This window comes from Narcine bancroftii, chromosome 7, assembly GCF_036971445.1.
Source record: "Narcine bancroftii isolate sNarBan1 chromosome 7, sNarBan1.hap1, whole genome shotgun sequence".
In the NCBI taxonomy this organism is placed as follows: domain Eukaryota; kingdom Metazoa; phylum Chordata; class Chondrichthyes; order Torpediniformes; family Narcinidae; genus Narcine; species Narcine bancroftii.
Window position 1 is genome coordinate 32,846,792 of NC_091475.1, and position 12,067 is coordinate 32,858,858.

The following is a 12,067-nucleotide window of genomic DNA, read 5'->3' on the forward strand; positions in this document are numbered from 1 at the left end:
TGGTACCAAGTTGATACAACTGGTATTAGGCAACACACCTTACCGCTGGACTTTCATGCTAGCGGCTGTAAGACAGCCCATTTTGGGATTGGACTTCCTGAGGGCACATGACGTTGGTAGATGTGAAAGGGGGCCATTTGGTCCACGCCACATGCCCATTTTCTTCAGGTCGTAAGCTGGCAACACTGCTATGTGTTCGAACACTTGTCACCGATGATTTTGCAAACTTATTAGCAGTTTCCTGAACTACTTACACCAGATTTCCATTTAGTCTCTCCACGTCATGGAGGTCAGCATTACTTAACCACCACCAATCCTCCCCTACATTCCAAGGCATGCAGACTTCCCTCTGACTGGCTACTACAGGCCAAAAAAGAATTCAAAACTATGGAGGAACTAGGCATCATCTGAAGGTCCGATAGTCCTTGAACATTGCCACTCCATATGGTGCCCAAAACATCTAGCGGCCTAAGTCCTTATGGAGATTACTGATGCCTCAATGGTGCAACTGTGCTGGATATGTATCTAATAGCACATTCAAGATTTTGCAACAAACCTCCATGGCAAATGTATCTTCTCAAAAGTAGACTGTAAAAGGTTATCACCAAATTCCTCTCCACCCGGAGGACATCCTTAAAATGGCCATTATTACTCCATTTGGTCTATATGAGTTTCTGAGGATGCCTTTCGGCCTTAAGAACATGGCTCAGATGTTCCAACGTTTAGTGGACGACATCACGAGAGATTGGCCTTTCCTTTTCGTCTACCTCGATGAATCAACACGTGCACAGACAACACCTGCGACAAATGTTCCAGAGGCTTCGAGATTTTGACCTTTCTATCAACCTTGCGAAGTGTGCATTTGGCAAACACACAATTGACTTTTTGGGACACAGGATTTTGAACGCAAACGCAACCCTGGTCCAGACAAAGTATCAGCCATTCAGGCCTTCCCAAAGCCCACTACAGTTAAAGGGCTATAAGAAATCCTGGGAATGGTTAACTTTTATAACAGGTTCATCCCAGCAGATGCCAGGATCATGAAGTCCTTGTTCCACATCCTCAATGGCAAACCTAAAAAACTGCTCTGGACTACAAAGGCCACAGAAAGCATTTGACAAAGCAAAAGAGGCCTGTCAAAGGTAACCATATTGACCCACCCCCATATGCATGCCACACTTGCCCTCATGTCAGACGCATTGGACATAGCCATGGGTACGGTCCTAGAACAGAAAATCAGCGGTCACTGGCAACCCCTGGCGTTCTTCAGCTGCCACCTATGCCTGCCCGAATTAAAGTACAGCGTTTTTGACCAGGAGTTGTTAGCACTTTATCTGGCCATCAAATATTTCAGATATTTTCTCGAGGGCAGGCATTTTCTGTGTTTACTGACCATAAACCTCTAACGTTTGCTCCTGCCAAGATTATGAATCCCTGGTCGGCACGTCAACAGAGGTATCTAGCCTATAATTCTGAATTTACCTCTGATGTGTGGCATTTGTCCAGTAAAGACAATGTTGTAGCTGATGCCTTGTCCAGGACAGAAGTTGATGTGATTACAGGAGAGCTGGATCTCCGGGCTCTCGCATAGTCCAACAAGAGGACCAAGAGGTACAAGCTTTACATACATTTATTACGGATCTGCTCTTAGCTGATGTTCCATTGGGCCCCGACCAGGTGAACATACTTTGTGATATTTCAACCAGCCACCCACGACCAATCATCGCACTATCTTGGCAAAGGAAACTTTTTGACCACATTCACGGCCTGTCCCATCTATCTGTCCCAATACCCGTCAAGCTTATGTCCTCAAAATATATCTGGCATAGTTTAAGGAAGCAGGTCACTCACTGGGCACAAACATGCCTCTTCTGCCAGGCAGCTTAGGTCCAACAGCACACTCGAGCACCACTTCAACAATGTCCACCTACGACTCAAACGTTTCAGCATTTACACATAGACATTGTGGGCCCGCTGCCCATGTCCAGAGGTCAACGGTATATACTAACAATGGTTGACCATTTTATCCGCTGGCAGGAAGCTACATCAAGGATGGACATCATGGCTGAAACGTGTGCTTGGACTTTACTCTCGACCTGGGTTGCTCGATTCGGGGTACCAGTCCATCTAACCTCTAACAGGGGAACTCAGTTTACTTTAACCTTGTGGGCAAACCTGGTGAGACTTTGTGGTATGCAATTACTCCATACTACAGCGTACCACCCACAAGCTAATGGGCTAGTGGAACGTTTCCACTGGCATCTGAAACAAGCCTTGCGGGCAAGAATTAACAGGCCTTAGTGGGCAGATGAGTTACCGTGGGTGCTGTTGGGTGTTAGAACAGCACCTAAGGATGACCTGGAGACCTCTTCAGCAGAATTAGTTTACAGCACTCCACTCCTAGTACTGGTAGTACCGGCACACATCACTCCTTCTCCAACCAAAGATAGATCCTCGGTAATAGAGGAATTACAAGAACTAAGAAACAAGATGGGTTTCCTGGCTCTAGCAACTCATCATGGATCACTTTCTACCACACGTTCCTGCTGCTCTCGACTCTACTTCTTATATCTTTGTTCAACGTCCATCCCACGCTACACTCCTGCAGCAACCTTACAATGGGCCTTATAAAGGGCTGTAACACAGTGGATCTACAGTGCTATTGGACACTGGGGGTCGACCAGAACTTTTTACATGAGACAGACTGAAGCCTGCATGCATGGACATTGCTGAACCTGTGCATGTCCCACCTCCCAAGCCCCGGGGACACCCTCCTAAAATACCCAAAGTTGTGACATTGCAGGCGTGCAACAATTTTGTGGGGGAGGGGTGATGTGGCGGACTGAACAGCCGCATAGCTGGACAACAGAATCGCCGCACCGAGCAGTCAGCACAGAATAATGCGGGCTCCCCTTCTTTGCCCAGGAGAAGCCCACGTTTGCAGACCTGCGTGGGTTGACTGAGTGCATTGCTTCCCTGCTGGCATGTTGCTAGAGAGACAGTGACTCTGCAGTGCGCCAACTTCACTCTCCTTTAAGAGGCACGCTGACATCACTCCCCTTTATGAGATGTGCTGACATCACTCCCCTTTATGAAGCGCTCTGACATCACTCCCCTTTATGAAGTACGCTGACATTACTCCCCTTTATGAAGTGCATTGACATCACTCCCCTTTGTGAGGCACGCTGACATCACTCCCCTTTATGAAACGTGCTGACATCACTCCCCTTTATGAAGCACGCTGACATCACTCCCCTTTATGAGGCGCGCTGACATCACTCCCCTTTATGAAACGTGCTGACATCACTCCCCTTTATGAAGCACGCTGACATCACTCCCCTTTATGAGGCGCGCTGACATCACTCCACTTTATGAAACGTGCTGACATCACTCCCCTTTATGAAGTGCATTGACATCACTCCCCTTTATGAAGCACGCTGACATCACTCCCCTTTATGAGGCGCGCTGACATCACTCCCCTTTATGAGGCGCGCTGACATCACTCCACTTTATTAAACGTGCTGACATCACTTCCCTTTATGAGGCGCGCTGACATCACTCCACTTTATGAAATGTACTGACATCACTTCCCTTTATGAGGCGCGCTGACATCACTCCACTTTATGAAATGTACTGACATCACTTCCCTTTATGAGGCGCGCTGACATCACTCCACTTTATGAGGCACGTGATTGTTTAAAATAAAAAACAGTTGATAGTTGTCTCTTCTCTGGTAAGTTGTGTTTCTTGACCTTTGCAGTTAGTCCCGCTAAACTCCCTTTATAAGGCCTTTCACATTCAATATGAATATCCTCATCTCAAACACCATCAGATCTATTTGAATCATATCAAATAGACTTTTTTCCTCCACAGTCTTTGCACCAAAAAAATCTAAAGCTTGTCCATGTAGCAAGTATGCACTCCAAAATCATGACCTTGAATTTCCAACAAGAGCAGAGCTGAAAGGTCACCTGATCTCATGCACTCCAAGGCAGCTGCAAGGTTGGATAAAAGGATGCTGCTGTGCTGAGGAGGTTGTTGAATTCGCCAGTCTTGGACCTGAACTAAAAAACATTTGAATTTATTCTGTTAAAAAAATTACAGAAGTTTCATCACAAATTAACTGCCTTTGAAATCATAGAAAATCTAATACTGGCATCATTCAATATATTGCAAATAGAAACGAATTCTATTTGTTTCGGTTCAGTTTTTTTAATTGTGACCAATTGCCAATTTCTAAACATTGTAAAGCTAAAATTATGTTTAATAACTATACTTTATACCAATGGATTTATTTAGTATTTAATTTACTGTTATTTCTGCAAAATGTTTAACTTTACCACAGAATGTTGATTATAGTATACTCTTAACATTATAACTTATGGTTAGGGTTAAAATCTGAATAATAAATGTGAAAAAGAACATGACTAATATATGCCTGCTGCTTTGACAAAAGAGAGGTGCGGAATATATTTTGACCCAAATTGACCCAGTCCTCCTTCCAATACCGTGAGTCTACTCTTAAATGGAGGAGAAATTACTTCTTGCAGATTTGATAGAATTGGATCATCCCGATGTGCAGGTGTGTGACAAGAGCAAACAGAACAAACATGATTCAGGCATCAATGTTATTGGGTTTAGAAGAAATGTATTTGAACTATATATTAAATTCTACTTTATCTTCAGTTCCATAACTATTATGTTTATAAACACATTTTCTAAAAGGATCACATTTCAAGGATAGCAATAAAAATTTTCAATATTTAATTGCGGATTAATTTCGAGAGTCATCTATATTTAGAGTAAGAGTGCAGATGTTTCTTTAAAACAAATATGTGGCTTTAATCAGAATTATGATTCTAGGTCATAAATTCCATCATTCAATCTATTACTTTTAATGTAAATGTATACAATAAAGCAAAATTAACTACCTGAAAATAATCCTCTTCGTTAGTGTCAAATAAAAGTGGGCTAATTTAAGCATTATTTGCACCCATAATTTCATTATTTCAGTAAGGATAGAATGATGATCTTACCATAAATGGAACTCGTTTGATAAATTGCTAAATTTATTGCATGACAGATTTGCAACAATAAAATTCTTTAGCAAGTAATGTTTTGTGAATTCATCTTTTCCAAAAATACTGCAATTAATTTTAACTGAGATTAATGGCATCTGTGTTGGAACTGGGTTTTCCTACACTGCACAGGAAATGAAACATTACATGGTCAGATACCAGGTGAACTGCCTAAGAGGCAGCACTTGCTTCAGTTCCCCTCAGTCTCATGTTTTGTTTTACAGTAGGCCTTGGAAATGGGCAGGATTAGAGCCAATTAGGCTTGTTCATCCCTTTAACTGCTCTTAAAGACCTCACTATTCTAAGTAAATTACTAATTTGTTGTAAATTTTGGAGTATCAAAATTAAGATGTACAAATCCTGGTAATATTGGTGGGGGGGGGAGTGCTTTACTGTTATTTACTATCAGATATCATGGTTAATGGCTGCAAGATGCACTTAGAGTCATTTAATGTAGAAGGCGTGTGTATATTGTAAAAGGGCCATTTTCCAGGATAAGGCTGAACGTTTATGTCTTGACGCAGTCTAGATGGAGAAGTGTCAAAGTCTTTCACATGCAAGATTTAAGACTGGAGAATCTACTCATTAATGAGTAGTGTTAATTCACCTTGCTCCAAAAAGATTAAGGCTCCAACTTGAACAATACCACCTGCCCCAACCCATCTGGCAGAAGCAGGACAGGCTGATGATTTAAATTAGGTCAGTAATTTATCTTCCTGATAGCATTGCTTTTCCAGCAGATTCCAATGTAAACCTGCTCTGTGGAGGAGCCAAGCAAAACACCTGCAGAATGAACAGGATTCATTTAAATATGCAGATCAGGTCTTGTGATGGCATGAGCCATAGACTGGAGATACTGTCATGACTTTGAGGATGCCTGCTTAAGATTTCAAGACAGACACAAGTTGTTGTGCATTGACAATTCCAAAGATATTTCAGAAACCTGTCAAAAATTGATTATAGCAGGTTCAGGGGCTGCTCCAGTCAGATTTTGCAAAATGTTAAGTCAAGTTTATTGGCATCTGATTGTACAAGTACAACCTGGCAAAACAGCATTCTCTGATCCTCGCTGAAAAACACGCAGACATGCAACCAGACATAGCACATAGAGACAAACAATACATATGCAAGGCAAGTAGTTATCTGTACAAATAAATAATTTATGTTGTTTTATTAATATGAGAGTCTCGGATGTTTAGTGGGAGCTGTTCCTTTGGTCTTTCAGCATTCTGACTGCCCGTGGGAAGAATCTGTTCCACACCCTGGTGGTGCTGGATCTGAAACTCTTGTATCCCTTCCCTGACAGAAGCAGCTGAAAGATACTGTGTGCACGGTGGAATGGCTCCTCAACGATTTTGCGCGCCCCTTCAGACAATGATTCCGGTCGATCATGTTGCTGGGTCGGGGGGAGGTGGGGGGGAGACTCCAGTGATCCTCTCTGCCACTCTTGTGCGGTGGGTCCATTTCTCCGCAGCAATGTACATGCGATGAAGGAAGAAGGTTCAAGAGACTGGAGCATTGACTCCTTCCGTCACCAGGCATTGAGGGGCTGAGACTGAGGGAAAGCCCTTCATACATAAAGGGGGGAGTAATGACAAGGTTCCACAGTGGTGGCAATGGTGTAAATAGAGAGCGTATGTAACGATGTACAATGATGGGAATGTGTGTACATGACACTAAGGATGTGAAGATTATTTGAACGGTTTTCATTTTTGTTAATAATTGATTGTAAATAAAGTCTATGTTTTGAAAGAATAGTATGAAAGTAAGGAAGTCATCTTGCATCTATATAAAACTTTGGTTAGCCTGCACTTGGAGGATTGTGTGCATTGTCACATTACAAGAAGGTTGTGGCAGCTTTGGAAAAAGTACAGAAGAGATTTATTAGGATGCTGGATTTATTTGGGTTAGAGGGTATAAGCAATATCAAGAGACAAATAAACTAGAATTGTTTTCTCTTGAGCATCCTAGCGTGAAGGAGGACTTGATAGAAGTTTATAAAATTATGAGAGGCAAAGATGGGGTGGACAGTCAGAGGACATGCATTTAAAATGAGAAGGAGGAGGACTTCTTTGTATTCAGAGAGTAGGGAACGTCAGGAATAGGCTATTAGGGTTGTGATGGACGCAGATACAATAGTAATGTTTAGGGGGCTTGTAGCGCATCGAATGACTCAAAGACTTGTTGACTCAAACCAAAGCTTTTATTAACAAAAGACTGGAGCCTAGTACATCGAGGTCGACCAGTCCAGACTGACCTGGATCTGGTTATAGGAGCAGTCCTTTATGACCTGCCAGTAGGAGTGGCTATGGCTCTCAGCCAATCACTTACTATATGTAAATAGATACATTGGTGATAGTATCCTGTGCTGTCACAGGGCTTCCATCATGAATATGCAGGGAATAGAAGGATATGTATCATGGGCAAGTGCCAGGGTTTAGTTTTAACTTGGGATCAAGTTTAATTAGGGATTGTGGGCTGAAGGTTCCTGTACTGTTCCAGGAGTTCTTCCCACAAGTCACAAGTATTGTTGCTGTTCCTTCCTTGAACTCCATTGCTGCAACCGCCCCCACACCTACCCCACCCACAATTTTGGTGAACAAAACCTTTAGCCTGAGATTTGTTGCAACAAGGAACCAAGCAGACAACTCAACCAGCTGATTCAAATCAGCCTCAATGCTCAAATCAGAGCTGGTATTCCCATTTAGATGTTCATTGCCAATCCAGTTTAAGCAATCCAGTTATAATCGGTTAATAAAATGAGATTAACTACAGCAACAATTCTAACATTTTGATGACATGTAATCACATAATTCCAGCTTTGGATATAAATGGAGAGAACTGGTCAGACATTCCATTGTTAATTGTTAAGAACTTTAATTTCAAAAATAAGCAGCCTGCATAATTAGATATTTTGCAACTATAAAACATTACCAGCAGTTTGAGAGCAGGGTTGTCATACAGTTCTTGGAATCAGTAAGGACATAGTATGTGTCTTCCTGGTTCCTAGTTAACCAGTCCCAACAGTCCCATTCTCTTGTTCATTGGACATTGCTCTCCAGCTTTCGAGTACTTAACCAATTCCCTTTTGGAAGCATTGTTTGACTTTGTTTCTGCTACCCTTGCAGGCAGCAAATTTAAGATCTTAACTACTTCTTCCATTAAAAAAAAAGGCTTTTACCACATAATGTCTTGTATCTTTTCACCAGGATGTGATATCTAAAGGCCCTTTCAGGCAAAGAAAAAGCCTGACTGTAAAGGTGGAAGTTCTCCGACCTTACATCAAGAGACTTGTCTCCTTGAATGCACCATAGGCACTGACTGCAATCCCTTGGGGAAGGATAATCGGGAGAGCGTGGCACTCCCCCGCCCCACATGAATGTTCAACCGTTGCAAGTGGCTGGTTAAGGGCAGGCTGATGATGCTGTCAGCCCACAACCCATCTCCCCACTCACCCCTCTCCTTCCATGACCCCCTCAAGGCAGGGGTGATCGGCAGGAGCCATCAGGGCAGGCGGGGTCTATCAGAGCTGTCAGGGCAGGGGTGGTGGGTAAGAGCCATAAGGCAGCAGGGGCAGTCAGGTCAGAGGCGGTCAGTGGGTGCTGTCAGGGGGTGGCCAGTGCGGGATGTGACAGCCTCACTGAACCATGGGCCTTCGGACTGCTCTCTGTGGCTTGAAACACAGCAGAGCAATGGCTGTCTTCCCTACCCATAATTCCTCAAGCAGCTGGAACTGTTCTGGGAAACACAGAGCGGTTCCAGCTGCGTGTGGGATTATGGGCAGGGAAGACGGCCATTGCTCTGCTGCGTATTTATGACGGGTGGTGCCACAGCACCAGTCGTCCCGCCTCCATCGGCTCCGGAAGAAGCTACGAGGCTCCGCTCGACATGAATGTTGCGCAGGAGCAGCCTTTTAGAGATGCTCCATGAAAGGCAAGTTTTATGTTTTCCCTCCGCGCTTGTAACCAGCCTCCAGGTGGAGGTCTGCCATGAAAGGGCCTTATGCCTCCATCCACTGAATCACCTACCAATGTAAATTGCCTTATTAAAACAAATTATGATCTTCTGCTCCTCTGTCAATATTTCTCCCACCTTTTCTTTTGCAACAAGGAAAACAATTCCAGTTTCTCCAGATGAAAGTTCTAGCTGAAATCCCTGTGCCCTGGAACCACTCTAGAATGCCTTTCCTAAACCTTCCTAAACATCTTCCCAACATAAGATGAATTGTCCACAATACTGCAGTGTGGATTTCTTCTTTTTAACTGCATAAACAGTAAGCATAATGATATTGTGACTAACATCAACCACTCGAGACAGAGTGCAAGTTAAACGCTAGGTTTAATAGACTAATATATACAGGTAGGTCTTGCCTCTGTGCAAGCTTAGGTCAGAATGGAGGAGCCAAGCTCCGGTCGGCTTTATATACAAGGTCATCAGGTGGTGGCCCCTGGTGACCTAGTGGAGTAATAGCATATCACCACAAATACATCTGCAGTTTCTTGTATGTAACGACTATCCACAGAAGCACTGAACTCCATCTGGTTTCTGATCTGCCACAGATTTTTATTCTTCTATAATACTGATATTGAGTTTATTGTCATATACATTGTACAGTGTAAAAATGCTCAGATTCTATCTTGATGCAGCTAACAAGTGCTTTGTAAAATATACAATGACAAAAGCAACTAAAAAAACTACAATAGAATACTTAATTGAACTAAAAAGAGACAATAAGTACAGATAAAAGATAGAAAATAAATATTCACAATTGTTCAAAAAAATGTGACTCAGTAATAGTGCAAAATAAATTTTGTGGAATCAGAGTCATCCCTTATTAGTGGGAAAAACACACCAAAATGCTGGAGGAACTCAGCTGGTCTTTGCAGCATCTATAGGAGACAAAGATATGTGCCAACATTTCGGGCCTGAGCCCTTCTTCAAGGAATAAGCAGAATAACCAGAAACAGAAAATCTCAAAAAATCTCAGAATTCAGACATTGCCGGCTGGAAGTGGAATCCAGACCAACAAAAGGTGTTAATTGGATGTGATAAGGGGCAAGGCAAAAATTTATTGTGTTGGTGCAAACGTTGGAGCCTGTGGTGGACCTGGCTCATGGTTTTAGCTAAGAAGCTTTTCAATTCAAGCAGCCTCAACAAATTGCAAATTAAATTCAATATTTAATATGGAGGCATGAAGATATTTACAAATGTCCCAATGCCAAAAATGTTCTGAAATATTTCCAAAGGTAACTGAATGATATAAAATTAGCTTTACGTTGGGGATTTTAAATTTGTATCCGTTATTGGCAGTTGCAAGAAAAGAAAATATCTGGCCTTTTAAAATAAAGCATCTGAAATGCTTCTTCTGTGCTACATATGCAACCAGCATTTTCTTTTTTTTTCCACAGATTTTAAATGTTTGCATTGTTTTATGATAACACTTCCTGCTGACTGCCAGAAATGTTCCCCATAGAGGTCTAGCGATATGTGTCCTGAGAATTTCCTCTTCAAAATTCTGCTTTGTCAGCTATCAGTTCCACAGGGCCCTGGCATCCAGCAGCTCTGATGCCATCGAGCTGGCTGAATAGCCTATCACACACAAAAAATGTCTCAGAATTAGGGAGCTTTTTAATTAATTTTCAAAACAGTAGACAGACTTTTTAGTAAATATTATTTGATTAAAGCAACATATCATCAATAACCTTTATCAAATTTTTTAAATATTAAATTTACTTACAATTTGAAATGTTTAGTTGAGGAAATTACAATCCACATGCATAACATTCATTTGTTTTGTTTCAGCAAGATAATTTGTTGAGCAGTAACAATGACTTACTGTGCCATTAAAAACTCATTTAGCTCTGAGATTTTCAGCATATTTTACAGAGGGACTAGTTCATAGCAAGCTTAAGTTCGCATCAGTTCAGGAAATATTAGCTTGCTCGTGCAGAAGATGGCTGCTAGCGTTATGCATCCTATGAAGGCGAGCCTGGATCAATGCCAAGAAAATCAGGTCTCCATATTAAATTGTGCCTGTACAAAAAAAACAAAGTTGCTGATAGTTTTGTGGAGTAAAGAAATAAAGGAGGCTGCAAGTTTCACTCTCATTGCAACTGCAAAACCTGGACCATTATTTCATAAGTTAGCAAAATAAAGCAGAAGTTCAAATGCTGGATTCCTAGAGAGTGTAGCAATATTTTGATCCTTTGAATCAATTACTAATACGGTACACGGCATTGCCAGCAATTGTGTAATAGAGCTTCCCAAGTATACTCATCTGAAATATATTCAGTAATTGACTCTTCTTCAGTAATCATCTCCTCTTCAACTTCAGCTCAGTAAAGTATGGGAAAACATTGTGAAAGGATCAAAGCAAATTTATGAAGAAATAAGTTATTGCCTAATATTCTTTGTAGGTTATGAATGGATACATTTATAGTGAGTACAGCTGCAGGAGAATTAATCCATACGAGTTGGAGTATAATTTTGAGCTTTGAAATAGGCCATCTCACAGCCAGAAGATTCCAATAAATACATGATATGAATTGTATAACAGAATCTGGATTGTCTGATGAAAGTACAGAAAAATATAGGTTTTTGGAAATTATGGTTAAATTCATTTCAGTAAAATAAAAACACACCAATAATTTAGTCTTGTGTTTTGCATTCCACAAATCTCTATATTTAAAGAATTAAGCAAGTCTAATGTATTTGTATCAAAGTGGATAAGGTTTAACATCTATATTAGGTGTTGATTTAGTGATTGGTCTGAGTTCATCATGTCATGTGGTAAGTCATCTCTAGGTCACTCAGACCTCAGTTGCCTCTACCCAGAGTCACAGAGCTTCTGCTCAAATGCCATTGTGGATTCCGCCCATCTAGATGCACAGTGGACAAGGCATTCATCAGGTGGTGACTGCAAGAAAGATGCAAGGATCAGCCCAAACCTCTATACAGTACATGGCCTTCTTCGTTCTCACTATAACCTT

The 12,067-nt window shown here is 41.7% G+C and overlaps 1 long non-coding RNA gene across 9 annotated transcripts in view; it reads left to right on the forward strand.

The window, feature by feature from the left end:
- The first annotated feature begins 5,608 nt into the window (after window positions 1–5,608).
- The window catches only part of LOC138738706 (uncharacterized), a 282,524-nt gene continuing 276,065 nt past the window's right edge, over window positions 5,609–12,067 (forward strand). For all 9 annotated transcript variants that reach the window (XR_011341683.1, XR_011341685.1, XR_011341682.1 and 6 more), the window contains exon 1: window positions 5,609–5,777. This is a non-coding gene — a long non-coding RNA (uncharacterized lncRNA). The remainder of the gene's footprint in view (window positions 5,778–12,067) is intronic.